The sequence below is a fragment of the Elgaria multicarinata genome, chromosome 11 (genome assembly GCF_023053635.1).
Source record: "Elgaria multicarinata webbii isolate HBS135686 ecotype San Diego chromosome 11, rElgMul1.1.pri, whole genome shotgun sequence".
Taxonomy (NCBI): Eukaryota; Metazoa; Chordata; class Lepidosauria; order Squamata; family Anguidae; genus Elgaria; species Elgaria multicarinata.
The window spans coordinates 35,801,477-35,813,743 of NC_086181.1; positions in this window are offsets into that span (position 1 = coordinate 35,801,477).

The following is a 12,267-nucleotide window of genomic DNA, read 5'->3' on the forward strand; positions in this document are numbered from 1 at the left end:
CCTCCAAAGAGAGTAACCCGGTGGAGCAATGCCTATCATGAGTCGAAGTGAGCGTTCTACTTCTCTTAGTGGTGGAGCAATGCCCATCATGAGTTGAAGTGAAAGTTCTACTTCTCGTGGTGAAGCAATGGCTTTCATGAGTCGAACTGGCAGCTGCTTCCCTCTCCCCCGGGCACGTCCACTCCCCTCTTACTGGTAAAAGACAGATATAGCCTTTTTTTAAAAGTTCTTCTTGTTGTTTATTCATCAACACTGCTGCTTTTAATTCCACCCCTCCTTTGTTTATTTATTGATTTATTCCATTTTATATGCATTACTGGCTTATCCTTGGCTCACTTCCTTATGCCCCCAGAAATGTCTGCTGCATGCCTGCCTGCCTTCCCTCCCTCCTCCCCTGCCCACCTCGCAGGGATGTTGTGTGTGTGTGGCATTGACTCAGGGGAGAAGTCCTTCCTGCACTCAATTAGACTTTTGGAAGTTCCAAATTTTGCAGCTTTAAGCCCCGCCAAAAAACAGGGGATGATGGGACTGCCTTGAGTCTCGGCGTGCGTATGTATCCCTGGATAAGCTTTCATGGTGGTGAGTTTGAGGTTTTTTTTAACTTGCAAATTGACGGAGCTATGGAAAGGGGTGTTGGATTTTCATAAATTCCCCCAAAATCAGGGGATGATGGGACTGCTTTGAGTCTGGGCGTCCATGTGGACACATGGATAAGCTGTCCTGGTGCCGAGTTTGAGGTTTCTAACATGCAAATTTACAGAGCTATCCCAAGGGATGTGAATGGGGTGCCCGATTTTCAAAAATTCGCCAAAAGTCAGGGGATGATGGGATTGCCTTGAAACTTGGCGTGCGTGTGTATACCTCCATGAGGTGTCATGGTGCCAAACATGAGGTTTCTAACTTGAACAGAAAAAAAGTTGTATACTTTTTTAGCTTTCAATGCAACCCTATGGGGGGGGGGGGAAACGGAGCTCCGATCTGGATCCGGAGCTCCGATCTGGATCCGGAGCTCCGATCTGGATCCGGAGCTCCGAGCGGAGCGGAGCGGAAGTGGGCGGAGCGGGGGCGGGGCGAAGCGGGCCGCTCCGAAAATGGCGGATCTGGAAATGAAGCGGAGCGGGGGGTACGTGCACACCCCTAGTCCTGAGTATCATTTCTCAATGTATCAGTACTGCCTGGCATAAATCCACAAGATGACGTACTTTGCAGATACACCACTTTTATTACAAAAAAGTCTATCCAAAGGCAGAAGGCAGTAAAATTAATGTTCCTAACCAGCGTTTGGGTTGCCTGACCCCGGGAGGGCCATTGTAGGTGACAGAGGAGGGGATGAGGAGACGTTTCTCAAGTCCTAGCATTGGTGGGGCTTTGTGGTGACACTGGCCAGAAGAGGGGCTGATGAGGCAATTTTAGCCTTTGGGGACCCTCATCCTGCCCTCTTTGAAGCATGGCTGCCGGCAGAGAAGCTCCCAGCTGAGCAATTCCTTTTCTGCTCCTGCTGCCAGGGGGAATGGCCTTCTCCTGGAGGCAGCAGTTTTTAGGTGTGGCAGCAGAGCAGCCAGAGCGTTGTTGCCCCTGTGTTTGGATCCCTACTCAGTGACCCCCTTAATTCAGCACTTATTGCGTGTCACATCAGGGTGTGCTTGGACACACCTGGCAAACCCTTGCAGCACGCCTATGTCTGGACACCAAGCCCACTTACCTACAGCACTTCTGCCTTGTTGGGATCCAGCTTAAGTTTGTTAATGCTCATCCAGTCTGTCAGGATCCGTGCTAGTGCGGAGTATTTGCAGGACCCAGGCCCACTGTCAGGAGCTGTTGTGCTGCAGAGTGCTTGCTGGACTTAGGCCCTTTGCCAGCAGTACTCCATGGGGGCTGATGTGGATCAGCTGGGAGCAGCTAGGGTAAGGGCTATAAGTCCAGCATTTCTGTTCTAGCTTTTGCCTCAGCAATGTGATCTTTTGGATCTGCTGTAGCCGGTTCCTGCAAGTTCAGGCCTTGCTGTGTCTGAACCTCTGTTTCATTGTGACCATGTCCCTTGCCTCTGGCCCTGCTGGAATCCTGCTGTTCTGAGACTCGGACCCCTGCTTGAACCCTGGTTTGCCTTTGGCCTCTGAAACCTGCTTCTTTCTAGACTTTGCCTCTGGCTCTGGCTCTGCTTGGACTTTGTGTAGCTGTGGCCTCAGAACCCTGCTATTCCTAGACTCTGCTTTTGTCTCTCACCCTGCTTAGACTTTGTGTACTCCTGGACTCTGAATCCTGCTCATGCCTGGACTTTGCTTTTGCCTTGGGCTCTGCCATATCTTGCTAGTATTATTAAAGTAAGACCTTTCCAGACTACCTGTCTTGTATGGGGCTCTGTTATGTTTTAGTTCTCCCGGATCCCAGCGGCCTAGCCCTAGAGTCTGGCTGCCCACGCCTCGGATCATTACACAGTCCATTGCTGAATGCAAGAACTTTGACAGCTTCACCTGACTTTCATGACATTGGGCATGTGCAGACAACACACTAAGCCACGGTTGGGCTGCTAGTGCTTTTGCAGCAAATGCTAGTGAATGTGTTTAAACCATGGTTATGTAAACACCAGGGTTAGTATTGGTTCACATGACATGCTAAGACATAGATCACATAGCATGTTAAGCCTTAATTTTTGGCTCAAAATGCATAACTAGCATGGCTTAGCATGTCAACTCAACTGGGTCAAAGAGATGTAGAGGTGTATGTCCACCACATACTAATGGCTCTGATGTCCAAATCACTGGATAACCAGCAGTTTTGCATAGATGTTAAAATGCATGAAAGACAAGATGGTCACCTGTGGGATGATCTAGAGCAAGTTTCAAGGGCACAAGGCACAAGCAACTGGGACAATGTCTTGGAACTGACCCTGCAACAACTATTTGAACCTCACTTCACCACCCTTCAACTCCCAGCTCACAGAATTGGTTCAGAAGAATACCATGGTTAATAGTACAATAAGCCATTGAGAAGGTTACACCCCCATTATCTGTTTCCTGCCCTTTTATTGTGGTGACAAAGGCTAAACCAGGCCTAAAGCTGGATTGGAATAGATTTAAATAATCATTTCATTTTCATCCAAGGAAGCCTGGAATTGGACAGTTCCCTTGATTTTTAAATAGATTTTTGCTCCCCCTCCCCTTGTTTTTAATGGTTCTACATTATTTTACGTTTTATGATTATGTTTCATTGCTGCAGCTACCTGCCATGGCTGAACGTTCAGAAGGCTCCATTTCCCCCCATCTCCCATTGCTCTCTTCAGGGCTCTCGATGAATCCATGGCATGGAGAGCATGTGCTACAGCATAAACAGCATTGTAGATACTGTAACTCCGGCCGGACATCCCCATTTCAAACCAAGGTCCAGGAAGTCTTCCCAGCTTCTCCTCCCCAGTGCAGCTTTTCTTGTTTGGCACATAAAGGTTATATTGTGGAAGCGAACAGAGAAACGCACTAATCCAGAACTGCTGGATGAAATAAATCGTTGACTGAAATGGATTGATGCTCTCAAGAAAGTCCTGAAATCCTGGCACCAGATTTGTATGGAATGTAAATGACAAGGTGCCGTTGAAAGTCCTTGTGGTGAGCATTGCCCCATTGGATACAGCAGTGAAATCCCATTGAGCAGTTATGATCCATACCCTTTCCAATGGGCGCTTATGAGAGAACTCAGCTGAGAACAAAACAATTCGTAAACCCTCCACAGACTGACCATCTCCATACACAAGGATCACATTGACGTCACTCAAAAAGAGGGTATTACTAATCGGCAACAATTTTTCTTTGATTATCTTATTTGGTAAATATGTTGTCACTGTTGGGATCACTTGAGTCCAAGCAATGCAGATAGTGTTTTGCAGGAGCCTTGGTCTCAGGGTCCGAAGGAATGTTTCTCCGCTGTCATCCTCCGAGACAATGAGGCCAATCCAGTTCCATCCAAAATGCTTGAGCAGCCCAACAATCCCGACATACTGAGGATCTTCATTTGGGACCATCCGGTAGAAGGAAGGGAACTGAATTTTTTCACTCAGCACTGGATCAAAGGAGCCATAGCTGAGCTAGTAGGAAAGATACAATGAGTGAGTGAATAAATGAATGAATGTGTGAGTGAATGGCATTCATTTTTTTCTCCTTTTTGGAAAGTGACACTGGACATGCGAGGGAAATGTGCTGGATTTTAAAAGCTCAGTCAACTAATTTGGCTGTTTTCATATTTGAGACCTAAACCATCATTTTTCCTGCATGTGGGAGCCACTTCTTTTGTGAATACTGTTTGGTCACTAAGCTTTACCACCTCTCAGATCCCTCCCCTTCATCGACCCTGTTCAGAGGACATGCTAAGCCACGGTGGTTAAGCATTTTTGAACTCAACATTATGGCTTAGCATGCTGGGGGATCCATGTCTTAGCGTGTCATGTGAACCAATACTAACCCTGGTTTAAACACATAACCAGTTTCAGTGGCTTCCCAACCCCAATTAACACTTGCTTCCTCTGTGCCACAAGAGTGTCAGCGAGTGAATGAGTCTTTGTGTGTGTGTGTGCCTGCCTGTGTGAGTTCCCTCATAAAATGAATCATTACATGCCTTGCATGCCAAAGGTCCCATATTTCATCAACCCCCATTCCCCAAACTTCAAGATATCTAACAGTGTCCTCTGTCTCCTCCCCCTTCCTTCCTTCTTTTTGGCCTCACATTGTTAAGAACACCAACACTCGCCAATTTTGTAAAGGCAACTTCAATACCTCTTCAAAAATTGAAATGAACCTCAAGCCCACAAAGGTAGCCTTCCTCTGCTCTTCACACATACCTGTGGAATCTTGAAGATATTTAAGACGTTGGCCATCTGGATGGATGTTTGGGAGTTGAGCCCACCAAGGGCAGCCATGGGTTCCTCTCTCCTGTTACATTTGTAAGTAGAAGGATTCCTCAGTCCTCTGAATAGCAGATCCAGAGTGGTCCAGTAAGTCCTTATTGCATTGAAAAAATTGTCATAGATGTTGGCTCCCAGTGTAATGTTGGGTAATAACTTGGCGTCTTTATTGATCTCACCCATGGCAAAAACAAAAGCAAGGACATGCTGGTAGTTTTTAGGGATCATCCTGAAATAAGATTTTAATGTAGACTTTGATCATTACATCACGGAATCAAGTGTGTTACAACTTACATTATGATGTATCCATCTGTGGTGAGGGTGGGCAACTACTGGTCCTCCAAATGTGGGCCAAAATATACCACTCTTATCAGCCCAAGTCATTTGTAAGTGATCATGGGAGTTTTAGGGCCAAGCAATTAAAGTCCATAAGTTGCCCTCCCCTTGTCTAAGTAAATGAGATGTTGCTGCAATAATTAATCAATTAATTTTTATTAAAAAAAATAAACACAGCTTGCCATACTGGTAACCTTCTTAGGCAATGTAAACCGCACAGCCAGTAGGATGAATTGGCTCCCGTGTTTGGTTTGGATACAAAAAACCCAAGTTCTCCAAGCCTCTTTTCTTTTGTAAAGTTTACTAAGGCTTAATCTACACCTGGAAGCCTTTCAGGAGTGGGAAGGGATGGTCATTGGGATTTGCACTTCCAGGATCATTCCTCAGGGGCCACACATCAGCGAGTTTTCACGGAAGTAAAGGAGGGCTACTCTGGGGTGCAATTGTTTTTTTAAACGTGGAGGCATTTGCGCAACAGTGCGGGTATGATCCTTCGCGAAGGTCCGTTTCAAAAAACACACACAATGAAGAAAGATGGAGAGAATGCTCTCCCTCTCACCCCTGATGCCCGTGGACTCTGCCTGCACAGCTCCTTGCCTGTTTCCTGAGCCCTGCTACTCATGGGGAAGACAGAGGACCAGAGGAGAGAGAGCCACACTTCCTGTGAACCTTGGGATTGTTCCAGGACCAGGAAAAAAAAAACAGGACAAAAGCAATCCTAGATATCCCGGAAGAACTGAATGGTCATTCCCGGTTCATCCCAAGAACAGCTGTGCATCATTTGGACCTGAAGCGATGACCTTGAGTCCACCCCAGGATAAATGGCAGTTGTAGATTAGGCCTATGTGTGCTTGTGTATAATGCTACCTCTTGGGTTGTTGTGAGGATATATTGTTATTTCAAAGTTTCACGAAGAAGCATGGAATAATACAAAGAAAGAAGTGGCTAGAACACAACCCACATGGTGGCTGGCAGATTAAATCATTCTTCTTGCCCTTCTTTCTATCTAATGGTTGATCTGCCCAAGGGTTGAGCAAACCAAGGAGAAACATTTCTTTCCTTCTCTCCTTCTGCTCCTCTCCTGTCTCTCTTTAAGACTCAACTTCTTTCCACCTGCCTTTTTCTCCTTTACTCATCTCTCACTACACGTCCTTTCCTTTTTCTCTCTTCCCTCCTTGCTCTTTATTATTACAAGAGTTACAAATACAAGAATTCGGCAGAAATTTCTGCTCAACCTGTAAACACTCCCCCCCTCCAAAGTGCAGAAAACTCTGTTTGTACTTTGTGAAGTGACATGCTCGTGGGTGCTTAGATGGATAGGGATAAAATCAACTTGGTGTCTTTGTGTTTGTAACAACTTGCGCACAGGAAGCTTCCTTACACGAACTCAGAACATTGGTCCATTGAGCTCAATATTGACCTCATCTACACCATGCAGGATATTGCACTATGAAAGTGGTATATAAAAGATAGGATCAAAACTACTGCTTTATAGCGGTATTGAAGTGCACTGACAACTGTTGGGTCCCATGACACATACCAAATACCACTTTCATACCACTATGTAGTGCTTGGTGTGGCTCCTGCCTTTTATATACCACTTGCATGGTGTCGATGAGCCCATTGTCTATATGTTGACTCACAACTGCTTTCCAGGATTTCACAATGAAACCACACCCTTAGGTTTGGAATGGTTAAAGTACACAGAGCCTGACTGATTTTAAAAACTTTGCTGAGTGCCTCAAACCTGACATATTGAACCAACTCTATTATGAATCTGTGGTGTTATTTTTCTCATCTATACATCACATTACTGGCTGCCATCTGCCCCAAGAGGAGCTAATCCGATTTCAGGAAAATCCATATTTTAAAGGAATCATGTCAAAACTCATCTTCATGCCCAATATTTGCTAATGCTCACTGAATACAGACTGCTTAAAGCCATGGAACCACAGAGCAATTGCAGCGTGCAAAGTGTGTCACTCAATGCATACAATGTGTAAATGGGAAGTAAAAAAAAAAGACCACTTGAATTCAAACATGAAACTCCACTGCCCAGTGCAAAACACGTAGCTTATCAATTCATGCATATGCAATGCAGACATTACTTGCTTGAATTCAGTGGGTGGGTTAGCTGGCAGTGCCCTGTTTCCTACCAGCTAAAAGCAGTATAAAGGTAATAAGCCTGAATCTATGGCCCTTTCTACACCTAAGGATTATCCCAGGAAAATGGAGGGATCATCCCTGCTTGCTCCCGGGACCCCCTGTGTGTCATTTGGATGCACAGGGACGATCTGGGCATGTTCCCAGGAGGAAAAGGAAGGTGTAGAAATGGCCTATATCAGCATGACAAAAACAATAATGAGAGAGGGGAGGAAGAGGGAAATATGTATTTTGTTGAGATGACGATGATCATATAGTCCAGTAGAGCATTTCAAAGAAAAAGAAAAAGGAAATTAAAGAACTACTCACGCGCCACCATAGGAGGAAACTGGATTTTCAACAAACCCAGGCGGAATCACTTTAACAAGTGTAAGAGATAGAAATTCACCACTGGTAATCTCATCTGTCTGACTATATGAATGACTTTGAGTTGTTGTCCGCCATCTACAGATGGTGGAGTTCAGACTCTTGCTAGAAGAGCCCATTGTCTATATGTTGACTCACAACTGCTTTCCAGGATTTCACAATGAAACCACACCCTTAGGTTTGGAATGTTGAAATTACATGGAGCCTGACTTATTTTAAAAACCTTGCTGAGTGCCTCTAGCCCATCATATTGAACCAACTCTATTATGTATGTATGGAAGTGGGTTTTTTATTATTATCTATGCATCACATTACTGGCTACCATCTGCCCTAGGAGGAGCAAATCTGATTTCAGGAAAATCCATATTTAAAAGGGATCATGTCAAAACCCGTCTTCTTGCCCAATATTTGCTAACACTCACTGAATACAGACTGCTTAAAGCCATGGAACCACAGAGCAATTGCAGTGTGCAAAGTGTGTCACTCAATGCGTACAATGTGTAAATGGGAAGAAAACAGACCATTTTAATTCAAACATGAAACTCCACTGCCCAGTGCAAAACACATAGCTTATCAATTCATGCATATGCAATGCAGACATTATTTGCTTGAATTCAACGGGTGGATAAGTTGGCAATGCCCCATTTTTTACCAGCTAAAAGCAGTATAAAGGAAATTAGCCTGAATCTATATCAGCATGATAAAAACAAAAAAGTGTGAGTGGGGGAAGAGGGAATCACTTATTTTGTTGAGATGACAATGATCATTTGGCCCAGTAGAGCATTTCAAAATGAAAAGAAAATGAAAAGAAAGAACTACTTACAAGACAGTTGTAGAGGAAAATGGATTTTCAACAAACCCAATCAGAATCATTTTAGCAAGTGTAAGAGATACAAATTCACCAATGATAATCTCATCTGTCCGACTATATGAATGACTTTGAGTTGTTGTCTGCCATCTACAGATGGTGGAGTTCAGACTCTTGCTAGACGAATCCTGTAGCAGCAGTAAAATCAAAGTGAGTGCAAAAAAATCTTGCCCGAACTCCCGGCTGCAGATCTCCATGGCCACCTATTCACTTGCCCAACTAGCGTTTGTCCTGGTAAGAGTTACAGTCAACTTTACTGCAGAAGGATGAAGAGATTTCACCTATGCACCAATCGAGGCCTCTTTGTCTAACAGAAAATGTATCAAAGCTCAAGTGGACACAATATCAAATTGACATTCCTGGCGAGGGTGGTGCATGTGGTTTGGGATGAAGTCTTTATACACTGTGCACCAAATAAACACATCAAAGCTAAAATGGGCAGGTTCGGAATGGATTTCACACATGGCTTTTGGTTGCCAGTGGGGTTTTCAATAATAGCAGTGCTGATCACAGTAATTTCCTCTCTTTTTAAATGTTAATTACATGGCAAATCATTGTTGTTCCAATCTGCTCAGGTCTTGACACAAGCAAAGATAACATTTCTCTGTAATCCCACAATACCGCTGCTATTCTATAGGAAATCATACTTTAAAAAAGGATACTAATGTCTCTTGGATAGTTGGCCCTAACAGAGGAATTGGGACCTGACCAGTGGGAAGACAGAAAAGTCAACTTAATAAATCACATTATCAATCCACATGTGGCCAGCCTAATCTCCCATTTATTTATTTATTTATTTATTTTTACAACATTAATATACTGCTCCCATTTGAAAATTTAAGGGTGGTGTACAAGACAAAATAAGATAAAAACGGAATAAAACACTTCAAAATAGATTTTTTTAAAAGAAAATTTACAATGACCTATGGCTGGTGATTAAGGAAAGGCTTCTTGCAATAATGACGTTTTCAGGAGGCGCTGAAAGGAATACAAAGTTCCATAGTAAGGAGCCACCATGCTGAAGGCTCTTCTACTCATGGACTCCAATCAGAGGATGGGTCGTTGTGGAACCACTAGGAGCATGCCCTCGGATGACCTCAGTGACCAGGCAGGTTGATAGGGGAGAAGGTGTTCTCTCAAGTATGCAATCTATTAAAGAGTATATCAGGGATAGGGAATTGTGGGCCCTCCAAATGTTGTTGGACTTCATCAGTCCCAGAAAGCATGGTCAATGGTGCAGTCCCTCAACATCTGGAGAGACATATGTTGACTACCCTTGCAGCAAAAGACTGAACAAGGGGCCTCACACATGTGCTCTGGCACCGAGCCATGACTCCTTCCTCTGAACCAGTATGCGCCCTCACACACATAAACATAGGCTCTCCCCAAAGCAGCCAAGGAGTCCATCCCTTGGCCATTTCTGCCATGAAGTCCTCTGTATGTGGTGCAGGTGCAACATCCAGAGGAGGTTTTATGAAAGTCAATGTCATCAGAGGACGCCCTACCACAATGATACTGTTCATCTCAGCTGCTACGTTTCCTATGTCATTAGGCATGGAAGAGCTGAGAAACATATCTGACTCACTAAGCAGAACACACCAGGAAGTTATTCTCTGAGATCCACATTGAAATGGTGTGCATAGGCCCACCTTCATGCCAGCATCACATGTATCAATCCAATAGAGTAGAAGAAAAATAAAAGCAACCAGAAGATTAGGACAGTGCAGAGACATGTTCAATCCTTTTAAAAACCGAATGGCATCCAAGAAGCTGAAGCCTCTTCCTTGATATATTTCTTCTCTTTTCACTCCTTTAGAAACTGGAAAGAAGGTTTTGTTTTCCCCCTGTTGCTGAATTATAAACATACATAAAGAGCTAATAAATTATTATTTATTATTTCTTGAGTTCATACACCTTGCTAACTGCTTAACCAACAGAAAAGTAGAAATGGCATTGTCTATGGAATTAACATTTTTTTAAATAGTCAAAAAGACAATACAGAAGAAGAGGGGGGAAAGAAATTAGGGGAATAAATGGGGAAAGTCAGTACTTTTGACCCTTTTTCCTTTCTAGCTGGTCAGCTCAATAATGTAGAATTTGAGGAGAAAGATGCAACTCAAGTCAGAGGGCCTGTTCAGACAACATACTAAGCCATGGTTAGGCCATTAACCCCTTTGCAGCAAATGGTTAGTTAGTGTGTTTAAACTGTGGTTGTGTAGCAACCATGCTTAGGAGTGGTTCACATGGCACACTAAAGCATGGTTCACATGACATGCTAAGCCATAACGTTTAGCTCAAAATGCTTAACCACTGTGGTTTAGCGTGTCATCTGAACAGGGTCAAAGCGAGCTTCAGGATGAAATTTGGGACACTTCTGTGAGCTCTGGTTTTTCTGATTCACTCTTATGTACCCAGGCTAAGTGCCATTGAGATTAGGGGTGTGCACGGACCCCCCGCTCCGCTTCACTTGCAGATCTGCCATTTTTCGGATCGGGCCGCTCCGCCCCGCCCCCGCTCCTCCCACTTCCGCTCCGCTCCGCTCGGAGCTCCGGATCTGGATCGGAGCTCCGGATCCAGATCGGAGCTCCGGATCTGGATCGGAGCTCCGTTTCCCCCCCATAGGGTTGCATTGAAAGCTAAAAAAGTATACAACTTTTTTTCTGTTCAAGTTAGAAACCTCACGTTTGGCACCATGACACCTCATGGGGGTATACACAAGCACGCCAAGTTTCAAAGCAATCCCATCATCCCCTGATTTTTGTGGAATTTTTGAAAATCGGGCACCCCATTCACACCCCTTTCCATAGCTCCGTCAATTTGCACGTTAGAAACCTCAAACACGCCACCATGAAAGCTTATCCAGGGATACATACGCATGCCGAGACTCAAGGCAGTCCCATCATTCCCTGATTTTGGGGGAATTTATGAAAATCCAACACCCCTTTCCATAGCTCCGTCAATTTTGCACGTTAAAAAAACCCCTCAAACTCACCACCATGACAGCTTATCCAAGGCAGTCCCATCATCCCCTGTTTTTTGGCAGGGCTTAAACCTGCAAAATTTGGAACTTCCAAAACTCCAAGTGAGCGCAGGAAGGACTTCTCCCCTGAGTCAAAGCCACACACACACAACATCCCTGCGAGGTGGGCAGGGGAGGAGGGAGGGAAGGCAGGCAGGCATGCAGCTGGCATTTCTGGGGGCATAAGGAAGTGAGCCAAGGATAAGCCAGTAATGCATATAAAATGGAATAAATCAATAAATAAACAAAGGAGGGGTGGAATTAAAAGCAGCAGTGTTGCTGAATAAACAACAAGAAGAATTTTTTAAAAAAGGCTATATCTGTCTTTTACCAGCAATAGGGGGACGTGCCCGGGGGAGGGGGAAGCAGCTGCCAGTTCAACTCAAGACAGCCATTGCTTCACCAACAGCTCTGAGATTGAGAAGTAAACGCTCACTTCAACTCAGAATAGGCATCGCTCCACCACTAAGAAGTAAACGCTCACTTCGACTCATGATAGGCATTGCTCCACCGTTTTACTCTCTTTGGAAGGCTCTAATGGCATTCCAGTGCAGGAGAGAGTGGGGGCACGTCCACGATGAGATGCCCTAGGGGAGCTCATCCCCTTGCACCACATCTTTTCAGTTG